This window comes from Hemicordylus capensis, chromosome 4 (assembly GCF_027244095.1).
Source record: "Hemicordylus capensis ecotype Gifberg chromosome 4, rHemCap1.1.pri, whole genome shotgun sequence".
In the NCBI taxonomy this organism is placed as follows: Eukaryota; Metazoa; Chordata; class Lepidosauria; order Squamata; family Cordylidae; genus Hemicordylus; species Hemicordylus capensis.
The window spans coordinates 163,575,379-163,591,670 of record NC_069660.1 but is presented as its reverse complement, the minus strand read 5'-3'; the positions used below and the strand labels follow the sequence as shown (position 1 = coordinate 163,591,670).

The 16,292-nt window shown below is 45.7% G+C and overlaps 1 long non-coding RNA gene across 2 annotated transcripts in view; it reads right to left on the bottom strand.

The window, feature by feature from the left end:
• Positions 1 to 15,679, bottom strand: part of LOC128324223 (uncharacterized) — a 31,372-nt gene extending 15,693 nt beyond the window's left edge. Inside the window, exons 1-3 of one of the 2 annotated variants that reach the window (XR_008306735.1) lie at positions 15,592 to 15,679; positions 14,449 to 14,687; positions 9,730 to 9,824 (exon numbers count right to left, since the gene is read on the bottom strand). This is a non-coding gene — a long non-coding RNA (uncharacterized LOC128324223). Of the gene's footprint in view, positions 1 to 9,729; positions 9,825 to 11,444; positions 12,614 to 14,448; positions 14,688 to 15,591 lie in introns of those variants that run through there. The other variant, XR_008306734.1, reaches the window with a different exon arrangement.
• Positions 15,680 to 16,292: the final 613 nt, after the last annotated feature.

Sequence of the window (16,292 nt, the reverse complement as noted above, 5' to 3'; positions counted from 1 at the left end):
CTGTAATGTTACACTCAGCAATGCTAATTGATATACCTGGCATAAACATTACAGAAGGAAAAACCACTTTAAAGATCTTTAAAATTTATTACAGATGGGGAAGAAACAACTTCTAGTGAACAGCATGAGTAGGAATTAAAACATAGACCTCAACCTCCCTCCCTTACTCCTTGAGTGAACATTCATGTTGCATTGCCAATTTAAAAGACAGCATCAGTGAGGTAATATGTAATATAACCACTAATTTCCTTTCCTACTACAGCACTAGTCCTGTAATTAGGAGTTGCCTTTAGAATATAAGCAATTAACATCAAGGGCTTCATTGCTCATCTCAAACAGTGGGATGCAAATAACACTAGCCCTATACACTCTCTCTCTCTCTCTCTCTCTCTCTCTCTCGCATGCGTGCACACACATGCATTCTCTTGGAAACCTATTCTGTGCTTTTTAGGTTTCCTTGGATACTGAACAGTTAACTTCCCTCTCTACTCATGCTCTATCACTGGGGCAAAAGCAGTTTGTAATCAGGGAATGGAGAGAACAATAAAGCCGTGGTTATGGGCCACCCCAACAGCTCCAAGAACAAGATGTTAACCCAGGGACAATGTACTCGGGCTCATGATACCCGAAGAGGGCTCAGGCATCTTTCAAGACACATTTTGAGCCACCTTAAAAAACCCTTTTCCATGTTGAAAATGCTTGCTATTTGCCTTTTGACTCTGTTCTAATCACAGCTATGAGTTCACAAGCCTCAAAAAAAGATTTTCTCAGTCTTCTTGATCAAAGCCAAAAGGCTGTTCTCACATGCAACCTAATCCAGGCTAGGTTAGGCTGCATGTGAGGACCGCCAGGATCTGGCCCAATCCCAGTGGGCCAGCACCATCTAGCTCAGTTTTTTAGCCTGAATGCTAGCTGAGGTTAAGGGAGTGAGCACTTAATGTCACACAGTGCATTGTAGGATCTCTGGAGGCCAGGAAAATGAGTCCTGACCTCTGTTTACCTGCTCTGGCGGGAGCAGCACAGAGATTCATCTGCTGTGCTCCCAGCAACACTGATCGTGTGGGTGCATGGCTTGCGTGCCTTCAGGGCTGTGAGCAGTTGTCTGGGGGAAGGTAGATGGAACACTGCTTTCTCCCGCCCTCCGACTGCATGAAGGGCTGTGCGAGCAGCCCTCAAGTAGTCTACAGAAAATTGATAGCATATCAGAGTATGTGGTCTTCATGTTTGCACCAGTCCATATCCCTATGTGGAATATTTTACAGACTTTAAATGTTTTCACACAAACATACTTTACTCACAATCAGACTTCATCATGGGTCAACAGCTACTGTTTAAATAATTATCCGTTTCAACATGTGTGAAATATGTGTGCAAGTTCTTTTGTGTTTGCTGCTCCATTTGTTTCTGTTGTTACATTTGCTATTTTATTTATTCATCAAAATAGCATTTGATTTGTTATGTCTTTGTTATTATTCCATTCATTTCATAATGCCCATTTGTTTTTGTTTCCCACCTTAGCAGAGTGGAGGAGCAGGCAGATATTATGACCAAAGTCTGAGAGAATGGAAGAACAACCAGTCAAGCAAACTCCGGCAATAGACTTGCATGGGGGTGGAGGAATGAGCAGGTGGACAGGCATAGGTGCCAGGCTTTGGCAGCAGAATGGCATGGCGGAGGAGAAGTGAGCAACCCAGGTAGAAAGAAGGAGTGGGAAACCGTGAAGTCGGCATTTCCTAAACATTCTATTGAGAGTGAGAAAGAGGCAAGGGACTTGACAAAGTTCCCCACCAAAGGCTCTTGAGTAAACTTAGCAGTCATGGGATAAGGGGACAGGTTCATGTGCAGATTGGTAACTGGCTGAAGGACAGGAAACAGTGGCTAAGAATAAATGGAGGGAAGTAAGAAGTGGGGTCTCCCAGGGATTGGTACTGGGACCAGTGCTCTTTAACTTGTTAATAAATGATCTAGAAGTTGGGGTAAGCAATGAAGTGGCCAGATTTGCAGTAGGGGTGTGTCCGAACCGGTCTGGAGGCCATTGTAAAGGCCTCTGAACTTCCAGACCGGTTCGGACTTGGCCGGTCTGGGTCCGGGTGGGGGGTCCTCCTTTAAGGGTGGGGAGGGCTTACTTACCCCTCCCGCCGCTCTGGCCCCTCCAGCGCCTGTATTTTACCAAGAAATTGGGGCGCTGGAAACCAGACGCCCCCCGCCGCCCCCCCTCCGAGCGGATTAGGGCCAAAAACTACTACCACCGCTGCCCTCCCTCCCTCCCAGCCGCCCGCCCGAGTCCTCACCAGATCATGTTGTTTAAAAAAAGAGAGGAGCTCGCGAACAGAGCTCCTCTCCTTGCAAAGTCTCGGCCCCAACTGGGGCCTTGGGCGCGCGCGCCGCCGCAAAGGACGCCTGGGAGTTCTGCCGGAGGCCCGGTCTACCCGCCGGCAGGGGACGAGGCCAGGTAGACCGGGCCTCCGGCAGAACTCCCAGGCGTCCTTTGCGGCGGCGCGCGCGCCCAAGGCCCCAGTTGGGGCCGAGACTTTGCAAGGAGAGGAGCTCTGTTCGCGAGCTCCTCTCTTTTTTTAAACAACATGATCTGGTGAGGACTCGGGCGGGCGGCCGGGAGGGAGGGAGGGCGGCTGGGAGGGAGGGTGGGTGGCGGCGGTAGTAGTTTTTGCCCCTAATCCGCTCGCAGGGGGGGTGGCGGGGGCGGCTGGTTTCCAGCGCCCCAATTTCTCGGTAAAATACGGGTGCTGGAGGGGGCAGAGCAGCGGGAGGGGTACGTTCTACCCCCCCACCCTTAAAGGAACACCCTCCTTCGGTGCCGGTCCGGACCGCTCCAGACCATGCACACCCCTAATTTGCAGATGACACTAAACTACTTAGGTTAGTGAAATCCACAACAGATTGTGAGGAGCTCCAAAAGGATCTCTCCAAACTGGATGAGTGGATGACAAAATGGCAACAGAGGCATATCTAGGGCAAATAGCGCCTAGGGCAAGCACTGAAATTGTGCCCCCTGTTCAAACACCTGACACCCATCTTTCAGATAACTTTACCATAATATCAGCTCAAACATACAAGTCAAGCTCGTTAATCTTTTAATATTTCAAAAACTATTTAGCAGTGGGCATAGCCAGACCAAAAAATGCTGGAAAACTACAAATTTCAGTAGGCTGGGGCTCATGAAATCCCCAAATACTATGTGAAGGTGTACTTGGGAAACTAAACAGAAGTTCCTGTCTAATCTCTACTATATATTGTAGCATCACATTACATAAGTTTTAAAAATAAATGGAGAATTTGACTTCTCCCAGATACTCTGAAAATAATTAAAGGATATGCAGAGTAAACTGTGTCACTGCTTGGAATATATTCTAGTCTTTCAGAAAGACAGTTAAAATGAGAGAAAGAGAGCAAGAAACTCCCAGTGAGCCTTAATACTAAGGATTTCACACTGATTCAAAGACGAACTCACCATTAATAGCCATATTATTAAGGCATCACATTTAACTCACTTATCATAAGAAGCAAAGTAAGAGCAAATGAATACAATTCTAGCTCATAAGCTTCAGCTCAGTATTCACAAGCCCTGATTCTCTGTACATAATGCCAATCTGAATATGTGTACAGTGACTTATATTATATTATTATTTTTTAAATTACCTGTAGCCCCTTTGGTGGGCTTCCTAAAGGCCATGGGGGGGGTCTGCAAAGGTTCCCCCTCCCCCCCACTGGCCTCTAGGGCCTCACAGGGACCATTTGAGCATGTGCAGTGGCCATTTTAAAAATAATTTGTTTTTTTTAAAAATGGCCAGTGAAAACAAAATGGCCACCGTGCATGCTCAAATGGCTTCTGCGATTCCTGGCATGGCCTAGGGCCTCACAGAGCCCATTTGAGCATGCACAGTTTTTAAAAATTTTTTAAAATGGCACCCCCCTTCAAGTGGCGCCTGGGGCACGTGCCCTGCCTGCCCCACCCTAGATACGCCCCTGAATGGCAAATGTGGTTCAGTGTAAGCTAGTGTAAAGTGATGCATATTGGGGCAAAAAGCAAACAAAACCCAACTTCACATATATACTGATGGGGTTTGATCTGTCGGTGACTAACCAGGAGAGATACCTTGGGGTCGTGGTGGACATCTCATTGAAAGTGTCAACTCAGTGCGCAGCAGCTGTGAAAAAAGCCAATTCCATGCTAGGGATCATTAGAAAGGGGATTGAAAATAAAAATACTAATATTATAATGCCCTCATACAAATCTATGGTGTGGCCACATTTGGAGTACTGTGTATCCAGTCACCATAACTTCAGAAAGACATTGTAGAACTGGAAAAGGTGCAGCAGAGGGCAACCAAGATGATCAGGGGCCCGAAGCACCTTCCTTATGAGGCAAGGCTACAGCATCTGGGGTTTTTTTAGTTTGGAACAGAGGTGACTAGTACAGGCAGACATGATAGAGGTGTAGAAAATTATATAAAACAGTGAGTGGACAGAGGGAAATTTTTTCTTCCTCTCTCACAGTAGTAGAACCAGGAGTAATCCCATGAATCTGGAGGCTGGGAAATTTAGGTCCACAAAAGGAAGTACTTTTTCACACAGCGCATAATTAATCTATGGAATTCTCTGCCATGAGATGTGGGGATGGCTATGGGGGATTGACAAATTCATGAATGGCAGGTCTATCAATGGCTACTAGTTTGGTGGCTATGGGTCACCTCCAGTCTCAGAGACAAGATGCTTCTGAATACCAGTTGCAGGGAAACAACAGCAGGAGAGAGTGCATGCCCTCACCTCTTGCCTGTGAGATGCCTCTTCTAAGAGGCATCTGCTGGGCCACTGTGTGAAACAGGATGCTGGACTAGAAAAGCCTTGGGCCTGATCCAACAGGGTTGTTCTTAAGTTCTTACAGTTGGCTATGGGAGATGAGGAAAGCTTTAACAGCCAGAGACCTTGCTGGGATGAAGTGATATTGTTCTCAAAGGGCAGTGTGAAGACTTCTAAAAATGGCAGGCTGACTTTAAGGAATACTAGCTGCTCATCCAAACTCAAGTGTGAGTCTTGAACGGTGTGGTATCTCAGTGTCCCCGGTAATTGAAAACATCCATTCACTTGACATGCTGGTTGGTAGGTAGGAGAGAACTCCTAGCCACAAAGGCTAGGCCCAGTCAAAGCTACGCCCTTAGCACCCAATAGGTCAGCAGGCTGGTGCTGAAAATCTGGGGTCAGCCAGATGGTATGTTACCACACTCTCCTGACCTATCCTTCATGCATAGGATAGTATTGTAACCCCCCACTCACCCCCACCCCATGGCCAGTTCCAATCAGTGGTCTAGCCAAGCACAGGCACTGCGGGGATGGGCATGCTGCTACTAGAAATGCCTTCTATCTATCTATCTATCTATCTATCTATAGTATTTATACCCACCCCCTCCAGTAGATTACTGCTTGGGGCGGCTCACAACATTTATAAAACAGTTACAATATAAAAGCAGACTAATACAATTAACCAAATTAAACAAGTTAATAATCAAGCTAAAACCACAATCAAAATTAACTTTTAAAATTCCAAGTTAAAATCTAAAAACCATGAATTATTAAAACTAAAGACAAAAGAACCTACCAGATATACACAGCAGGTGAAACATTTAAAAGCCTCTTTAAAAATATGTGTTTTTAGTTGTTTCTTAAAAACACTGAGAGACGAAGCATGGCAAAGCTCTTCAGGGAGGGATTTCCAAAGCCAAGGGGCCACAACCGAAAAGGCCCTGTCTCTAGTCCCCACCAATCGGATCTCTGTTAGTGGCGGGGTCATGACAGGGCCTGAGATGACGAACGGAGGGCCCTGGCAGGTTCATATGGGTGAATGCGGTCCGACAGGTACCCCAGCCCCAAGCCGTGTAGGGCTTTAAAGGTCAATACCAGCACCTTGAATCTAGCCCGGAAGCAGACTGGTAGCCAATGAAACTGACACAGGACAGGTTTAATAGCCACAAAGTGATTTGCATCCATGAACATCCTTGTGGCAGCTGAAGCTTCCGAACCATCTTCAAGGGCAGCCCCACGTAGAGTGCACTGCAGTAGTCCAATCTGGACGTTATCAAAGCATGAGTGACTGAGGTCAGGTCTGACTTCTCCAAGTAGAGTCACAGTTGGCGCACCAGCCATAGCTGGTAAAAGGCACTTCTGCACACCACTGCCACCTTGCCTCCAAGGACAGCATTGGATCCAGAAGCACCTCCAAACTGCAGGCTTTGTCTTTCAGAGGCAGTATGACCCCGTCCAAGACCAGATTTACCTCACTACTCAAGATAATCAGTTTTACCAACCCAGAGCACTTCCGTCTTATCTGGATTAAGTTTCAGCTTGTTTGCCCCCATCCAGTCCACAACAGCCTCCAAACCATGGTTCTGAGCATCCACCGCCTCCCTGGTATCTGCTGACTTAAAAGATAGGTAGAGCTGGGTATCATTAGCATACTGATGGCAATGTAGGCCACACCTATGGATGACCTCTCCCGGAGGTTTCATGTGGATGTTAAACAGCATGGGGGACAGAATAGATCCCTTTGGCACCCCATAGGCCAAAGGCCAAGGGGTGGAACAAGCATCCCCCACCACCTCCTACCTTGAGTACGACCCCCAAGGTAGGAGTGGAGCCACTGTATAACTGTGCCCCCAAGTCCCAACCCAGAGAGATGTCCCAGAAGGATACCATGGTTGATAGTACTGAAAGTGGCTGAGAGGTCCAGGAGAATCAACAGTCACACTCCCTCTGTCTATCTCCCGGTGTAGGTCATCCACCAGGGCAACCAAGGCAGTTTCAGTCCCATATCCAGGTTGGAAGCCAGACTAGAAAGGATCTAAGTAATCAGATTCATCCAGGGCAGCCTGGAGCTGAGATGCTACCATGCTCTCCAACACCTTGCCCAAGAAGGGGAGGTTTGAAACTGGTCAGAAGTTATTCAGATCATCTGGGTCCAATGAGGGCTTTTTAGGAGGGGCCTGATGACTGCCTCCTTCAGCTGAGGGGGCACCACCCCTGCCTTAAAGAGGCATTCACCACCCCCACCACCCATGGACCCAGTCCCTTCCTAGAAGTATTCTCCAAACATGAAGGACAAGGGTTGAACACGCACATGGTAGGCCTCAGCCTTCGAAACAGCCTGTCAATTTCCTCAGGCAACACAGTCTGAAAACTATCCAACATAACCGGACCAGACGGTGCACTGGCAACATGCAGTTATGTGGCACCACATAAATCTTAGCATCCAAGTTGGAACGGATGCTGTCTCCCTCCCCGCCTATGTGTCTCCCTCCACATCCCATCCAGGCTCATGTTCAGGCTCAAAACATGGCTGGGAGGAAAGTGGCTGGGGGAAGGACTGCAGGAGGTCCTTTCCCAGCAAATGGCAGGGAAAGGGTTCATCATCACCACCCCTCCCCCGCCATTACTCTGCCGGAACCCAGCAGTGACATGAGTGTGCCATTCTGCCTAAGGTGTTTGCAAAATGAATCCACGTTGCCATCAAAGATACCATGGTTAAGAAAGTGAGGGCTCTGGAAATAGGGGCTAGAGACCATGTTGCGTGTAGTGAGACAGTGTGGAACCTTTGTTAAGGAAAACAGAATACCCACTCATTTCCGTTGCAGAACTTGATTTGTGTGATGCTCACAAACACTTGCTGAAAGGGAACTCTGCGTGATGTTTGGTGTCCTTGTCCACTTTGCTATGGAAAGCTCCCAGCAGGCTCTGCCCTTTGCCCTCTTCTCTTCTCCATTTACAGCCTCCCCCAGGATATTTCATTGTTCAACCTTGGTCATCTTATCGTTGCTGATGACTCCAACCCCATCTCTCCTTTGACATATTATTTATCCTCCTCAGAGTTTCTTGCCATGCTGCAGACACTTCTGATCCCAAACGTACAACATGTTCTCTTTGCCCTAGGTCTGTGTATTCTCCATCAAAACTGCCAAAGATTTCTACATTCAGGAAACCCAAATTTCCAGGCCAGAATAAATTGTGAAAATAAAGTAAATAAGCATTTTGGCTGACATAATGTGCAAGTCCTCCAGAGGTGATAGGACTTGTGGTACCACTGCTGAGGACCCAGAAACAGTGGCACCACTGTAAAGTATCGGCGGTAATGCTACCAGTGTTACTGTATTCTTGTCCATTGATATGAATGGGGAAAACTGCCCTTCTGTCTCCATAGGACTTGTACGTCTTGTCAAACAAATAAATGAAAACAAAACCCTGTTTGGATTCGACAATATATCAAGACATAAAGAAAGAATCTGAATATTATATGCTAATATTTTAATATAATAATAGTAATGGAACTGTATGGCTGAAAAAACTATCTGGACTATATTAGGAAAATAGAAAGCTACCTTCTAATGAGTCAGACCCTTGGTCCATCTAGCTCAGTATTGTCTGCACAGATTGGCAGTGGCTTCTCCAAGGTTGCAGGCAGGAGTCTCTTTCAGACCTTTCTTGGAGAAGCCAGGGAGGGAAATTGGAACCTTCTGCATGCAAGCATGCAGGTACAGTTCCAAAAGCGGCCTCATCCTCTAAGGGGACTATCTTACAGCACTCACATGTAGTTTCCCATTCAAATGCAAACCATATAATGAATCAATAAAATAAAATATCAATAAAATATATCCATATATCACAATAAAATTTGTAAAAAATGATCAATAAAATTATTATTATTATTTTAAAATTACATTTTATATCCCGCTCTTCCTCCAAGGAGCCCAGAGCGGTGTACTACATACTTAGTTTTCTCCTCACAACAACCCTGTGAAGTAGGTTAGGCTGAAAGAGAAGTGACTGACCCACCCAGCAAATATCATGGCTGAATGGGGATTTGAACTCAGGTCTCCCCAGTCCTAGTCCAGCACTCTAGCCACTACACCACGATGGCTCACTTTATTGGTAGATCTCTTTATAGACTGAACAGATTTGGGAAAAAACTATTTGATTTGATTTGATACCTCATATTTTAATTGACACACAATACTGAGACCACATGGATATATTTATCTACACTTCTCCCATTCATTGACAATATGACATTTTTGAAATGAACTGTTGGATTTAATCCTCCTAGTTGGACACACAAAGACCATTTCAATGAGATCATATTGATCTTTTAAAACAAATTTAATTGTGATACATGGATATATATTTATTGGTTTAGATCCATTATTTTAGTATAGTCTGGAGAGGGTTTTTTTCCAACCATACAGTTCCATTTCTATTATTATATTAAAATATTACCATATAATATTTGGATTCTTTCTTTATGTCTTACACACCTTGTCAGTCAGCATTGTTTGCAAAGAGTCAGACGACTATTTTTTATTTCAGTTATTTGTTGACTTTTGCAGTTCATGGCGGTAGGAAACAAGTGGATCTAGGCAGTTTGATGAGGTACAGAACGTGACTGACTTCATTGAAACTGCGCTTGTTCAGTGAGCATTGTCTGCATAGGTCAGCATGCATTAGATAGGTATATCCTAATTTCATCTGATTCCCACCACAAAAGGCTGCAAAGGTCAGTGCCCAATAGGAGAAAATGATTATCTGAATCTCCTCTAGCAACAGTTATAAGTTCTCTATGAGATCAGGAGGATCCATGTGGCAAACTCTCATGGTCACTCACAGAAATGTGTAGACCAGCCCTAACTGCTTTAATGTGTCATTTAAAGTCATCTTTCAATGACTTACATGCATTTGATGAAGTGGGTTGTTGCTTATTTAAGCTCACGTCACAGCAAACTGCCATGGTGTCTGTCACACCTCTAATGTGTAAGTCCTTTCAGCTGAAAAAAAAATGTATCAATATTCACCAAGTACACCTCTTTTCATTTGACAAATTATGGATCAACAACATAAAATAGCTATTTTATCAACAACATAAAATAGCTATTCAATGTAAAGCTATCCCTGCTCTTAGGATGATTGCTTTAAACAGCCCTGTTAGTGCAGCCAAAATGACCAGATCCATCCATTGCAGATTAACAATATGTGTTTTCCCCTCATAACCTATTTCTCCATTATTGTATCATCTCGCAGATCAGACAGAATAGCTGGCCTGTCATGGGTGGCGCTATCTTGAATAAACCCTGGCCACTGCTGTGCTGTAGCTGCTGAGTGGAGACTGAATCGAAAAATCCCATAAATCAATGAAGCAATCAAGTAAATAAATCTGATAGAATCATCCTACATGAAATAGTAAAAAGCAGATTGATATAATTTGTGTGAAATATTTGTTGTTGTTTATTTCTTTGTTTGATACACTTGCCTTGAAAGTATTTGGGGATTTTGTTATTAGAAAGGTAATCTCTTGCCTTGGAAAAGAAAGATGATGCAGTTTTACAAAGCTTGGGAGGAGTATTTCACATCTTTAGCCCTATTCACATATTACATTCAATATGCTTACAGTCTGTCTACACTATATCTGATTGTTGTTTTGCATACGTGAACAGTTATTCACACATTATGTTCTAAATGCATACAGCAATACAGGTGCTCTGTGCCCTATATGTTTGTTTGTTTATTTATATTTATATATTATGGCCAGTGGTGGCCAGTGAGGGCAGAGCAGGGGGAGGCGGTGAGGGGTACTTTAAAAAGGCTTTACCGATGAAACCACGAGCACTTGGAAACCACAGGGAGCAGCAGTGCCCCACCCAGCATTCTGCATGGCAGCCGCCCTGCCTATGGCACTCACCTGGCCTCTGTGCATGTGCGGCAGCCAGGTGAGCGTTGTACATAAGAACATAAGAACAGCCCTGCTGGATCAGGCCCAAGGCCCATCTAGTCCAGCATCCTGTTTCGCACAGTGGCCCACCAGATGCCACTGGAAGCCACAGGCAGGAGTTGAGGGCATGCCCTCTCTCCTGCTTTTACTCCCCCACAACTGGTATTCAGAGGCATCCTCTGTAGGTGGGGCAGAAGCTGCACGGGCTGCTGGGCATGGTGCCGCTGCTCCCCACAGCTTCCAGGTACCAGCGGTATCATCGGTAAAGACTTGTAAAGGCACCTTTTGCCACCCTCACTGGCCACCACTGGTTATTGGGCTGCTCTAGACACTGGGGCTATTCTCATGACCAACAAAAATCGGGCTAGCAGAGGCTAGCCTGATTTTTGTTTGTCATCAGAACCACCAGGCTCGAAGCCGAGCCCGGTGGTTCTGGAGCAGCGAACCCGCTCGAGAACCCCTGGCAAAAAGCAGGTTTGCGGAGCTCATGCAAACCTGCTTTTTGCGATTGTGAGTAGCCGTGGCGCGCCTTCGCCTACTAACGAGTAGACCCCCAGCCGGGAGGCTTAAAAGCAGCCTCCTGGCTCGGGGGTCTCCCCAGTATGCCCCGTGCACTTGCGCAGGGCATACTGGGGCTTGCGGAGGCCGCGCGGCCCCCACTCCCCCCATCGGCTCTGTCTCGGAGCTGGCCATCATGTGGGCGGCCGATCCGGCCGCCCAGGGCTCCCTGCCCACTCACCAGACGAAACCGGGTCTCACTGATCATGAGACCCGGTCCACTATGTCCAAAGCCCTCTCAGTCATGTGGGGGAGGAGTTCAGGAGCGCTGTCCAGCTGTCATCTGATCATGTCAGGGGTTGCATGAATTAAATACTACATTAAAATAGTTTTTAATGCACACATTAAGGGTCAGTTGAGCTACACACACTCCTTCATAATTAAACAATAGTAGATAGCATGCCCCTCAACTGCCCCTCAATGTGGGGATTAAATACCTGTTTCCACATCCTTCCCTCATACAGTTTAGAGGGCTGGTGGGTGTTTTGTCCAAACTACCCCATTCACACAGAAATATGTACATGGATACAGACATGCATACAAAATGATATGTGTAGACTCTTGACCACTCATTCAGTTCAATAATATAAGTTGCTGAAAGCGATAAAAAATGCTGGGCTAAATGATCTATATGGGCAGCCGCGATATAGGAAGATGCTGAAAGGAATCATTTCATACTGCGTGGGAGGAGGCAATGGTAAACTCCTCCTGTATTCTACCAAAGACAACCACAGGGCTCTGTGGTCACCAGGAGTCGACACCGATTCGACGGTGCAACTTTACCTTTAAATGGTCTATATACATACTTATTTTCTAAGCTAAGAGGTATTTGACCTCATGCTTCGTTGTCTTCTTGGAAACTGGTAGATTTCCCTTGTAATCCTAAATATATGGGGTTGGTTATGATTAGTTAGCAATGAATGAAGGTATCCTGCTGATGTGTAAGGGTTTTATTTATGTAATTTTATTTTGCCATTTTATGTGTTCCAGGGGTAGTTTTGGGCATTGAAAACAGGTCCCTTATCTCTGGTGCACACTGGATCAAATTAAGGCCTTTGTGGCATGGGTGGGGGAGGTAGGCTGATGGTGCAGTTCAGGGAGAAGATGAATAATTTCCCTGTACCGGTGATGTAGGGAGCTCTTCCAAGAGACACTGGTTTTCTGAGCTCCTGCCATATTCATTGTCAGGGCAGGCTGAGGCCTACCCTCTCTGTCTTCGTACAGCTTCCTTGCATGCTGTCAGCCTTTATCAGGATCTCCCCAGTTCATGCTCACGTTCAGTCATTATTTCTAGAGCCGGGATGAGAAGGCAATGGATTTTATGCGATTAGCTGCCGAGATAAACCTTAATTAGTTTTCAATTTCCATAAAGTACCCACTGACAGAAAGATTTGTGAAATCTGCTAGTGGCTGCCTGGGATCATTCTGAAAGTGGAAAAAGGAAAAAAAAAGATGTGGGAAGGCACAGAGAGAGGATTCTGTCATAGTGAAGCCCAAACTGCACATTAAGTGGAATTCCATTATTCTTTCCTACAGAGAGAGGTGTGTGTGTGTGTGTGTGTTTAATGGCCGTGGAAGGCTACATCGGAGGCAGAGGAGGAGGAGAAGAGGAGGAGGATGGGTGTGGGAAGAGAGTTTAACTCTCTCATCTCTCCATTCCTGGCATTTCCCTGCTCAGAAGCCCTTTTCTAAACCTGCTTTTTCACCCCCGGGATGAAAAATACAAGGAAAATAGGGGGACCCCATGTCTTTCCCCTGTGAGTAAAAAGGCAGCTTTGAGCAGAAAAACAATCTCGGGGGGAAATGTTAAACATTCTCTTCTACTCCCAGCCTCCCACTTGTTCAAATAGTCTGCCCTGAGCTTTAAAAAGATGCGGGGGGGGGATCTGTATTTTGAGTCCAAGGAGGCAGAAAAGGGTGTGTGAAGCTTTGGTGACTGAACTGAATTGTTCTGATTCAACCCAAATTGTACCAGTGCTGAGACAAACTGAGTTGAATCTGGACCAATCAAAGCACTCCCCCACCCCCTGTCTGTCTGTCTCCCCTTGCCACGTTCCCAACTCCTGCTTAGTACTTACTGGGCAGGATTGAAGGTATATTTTACTTTTGCTCCTGGTGGAAGCAAAGAAGGTTTACTTTAAGTTTGCTCCTCAGTGGCTGCTGCGTCCTCTGAAAAATTGAATTTTGCCAGGTACCTTGCACTTTCCTAAGCATTACAGAGTGAAGAAGGGGTGGGGGACTCCATTTCAGCAGTGTTCTAAAAACTGGAGTCATGTTGCAGCAGCCACTGATCCCTTGCCACAGGGAGCAAAAATAAAACAAAGGCTCTGTGGATCCGGCCTGGTAAGTACTGAAGAGAGGCTGGGGGGATGGCAAAAGGGGCAGGCCGAAGCTTCAGCCTGATTTGAAGCAAGCCCTTTGAGCTGGGCCAAATTGAATCTGACGCCCAACTGCCACCATCAGATCAAATTGAGGTCTGCTCTGAAGCACTGAGGCAAACCCCCAACCCAACTGATGGTAATTTGCACATCCCTAACTGACTGAGGTGCACTTGCCTATCTTTAGGTATAAACTGGCCGTCTCACTCCATCTCCATGTTGCTCCAGCAATTGAGTGGATATTGCCATCTTTTTTCTGCCAAAGCTTCTATATCTCCAACAGTTGCAAATACAAATAAATGGAATTCATTATATTTGTATCCCACCTTTCCTCCAAGGAGCTCAGTGTGGAATGTGTGGGGATTATTGCACTGTTCTCACAAAAGCTCTGCGAGATAGGTCAGGCAGAGAAAGAAAAATGAATGGTCCAAGTCATTACTTAGGAAACTTCACATCTTAATTCAGGCCTTGCTCTCTCTGGGCAAAGCCCAACACACTAGCCACTGTGCCACACAAACACACTGATAAGCCCTAGAAATAGTTAAGTTCCCTAACTGTCAAATTCTTCTTTTGGAAAAATCCAGACAAGTCTAAGGCCACAGCAAACAGGGAGACCTTTGGTGACTGAAGGTGACCGATAAACTGCTTTGGGCACGGCTGCAAAAAAGCTATATATAAACTGATAAAATAAACACAACTTTCTAGAAATGAATGGGACTTATTTAGCAAGCATACTCTGGATCTTACCAATGGGAATGGATACTGCAGGATTGTTCCAGGGAATATAGTACTGTATTAAGGCCACACTGAGCCACAGTTTAATTCCACTTTCAGCTTACTCAGCAGTGTTCAAGGGCCAGGTTTGACCACGGTTGAAAGCCCTTCTGCACCTGCCATATGAGGTATTCATTTACCTCACAACCACCAATTCTGTGTTGGCTTCTGAAGAAGGGTATATTCCAAAACATGTGACCATAACAGGTATCCTGTAAAAAAAGAAAAAAAAGAAGTTAGGATGTTTATAAAATAAAATAAAAAGTAAGGTTATTTAACAGAAGACTAACAACGGATCTGGTTGTACTTATTATGGAATGTGCAGCACAAAACAAATTCAGCAACATTTGCTCTTTGGATAGGTGCCTATGGGGCAGAAGGGGGTGGGAAGAAGCTAGTTTTTCTGGAGCCCATGTGCATGCAGATTAACTTGTTTTAATGCTCCTCCCCACCCCCACCCCCATCCCACCATTTCCCTATGAAGCAAAATAGTATAACTAGGAACAAGAGCCTAGGGAGAGTTGAAGCAGATGCCAAAGCATACACATAAAACTTATTTTGTAAGAACAGCAATAGGATGATCACAAAATCATCAGCCCAAGAAAGAGACTGCTGCATTTTGAACAAAGCAACTTCAGAAATTGGATGCATCAAACCCAAACGCCAGATAGACAGCACCCACTGCCCCTGCCTGCATATGATAACAATTGCAAATGACATTTCATTAACGGCTTGAATAAAGCTGTTTTCCCTCGCTTCTTCAGTGCCTGAAAGCTACTGAAAGTATGGCTGCTTTCTGCTCTGAATCTCTCTTGAGAATGTTTCTTGGGAATAAAGATGCCAAGGAAACCTTGGGTTGTGGATGGGTGAGGTGGCATCATTGGGGGAAAGCACTGTGGGATGCTGTACTAACTTGAGACGTTTAGGAAAGAAAGATAGGCCACATTAACACGTAATGCAGAACCACAATTGAATGGATCAGCAGTTCCGCAGACATTATGTCTGAATACAGGCAAATACAGTTTGGCGCAGTGACAAAACCAAGGGTTCATATTTGGAACTCCAATCCAAAGTTTTTCACTGCAGCCCTTGGATTGTAGTGAATTTTGTAGCAACCTAAGGTTGGATGCAGCCTTCACTCGATCCAAATGTGGAACTGCAGGCTGTGTCCCCTGGAACCAGAGCTGAGGGAGGAAGTTCCTCCCTCAACTCCGGCATGATTGGCTGTGTGGGCTGTCCTTCAGTCAAGAAGGAAGCCCACACAGCCAGCTCCCCTTCCTCCCTGCAGTCTTGCTGGGCCAATCACAGATACAGAGTCTCTGCAGGTACAGTTTGGGTGCAAGTAGACCTTTTATGGGTTAGGCTGAATGCACATAGGAGTAGGAGCAGAATACAGGAGCAAACACAGAAAACAGTCCTGCTCTCCAGGTTTACACACATTCATCATAATACAAGAAGAAGGCATTTCAATAAAAACCCACACAAAGCAAGAAAGTGGGGCTACTCTTCCATGCACATACATAGGGCCTCCTCCTCTGTGGCAAATGGCACACCTCGTATTTTCCTGCTGTAGATCCTCTGACCTGGCCATGCAGTGGCCCATTGGGCATGCATGGTGGCCTCCAAAATGGCCACCAACACAGAGGACAGGCCCAGAACAGGCCCCAAACTGCCCAAACCAGGCAAATTTGTAGAAATCTCCAGAGGACCCCACCACCACCACCACGGTTGCATAGAAGGCCCCAGAGTGGGAGGCGGTGAGTTTTCAGACTGGAAAAAAAAGTTTTTTAAAAAAATTAATCGAACCCCTAAATGTG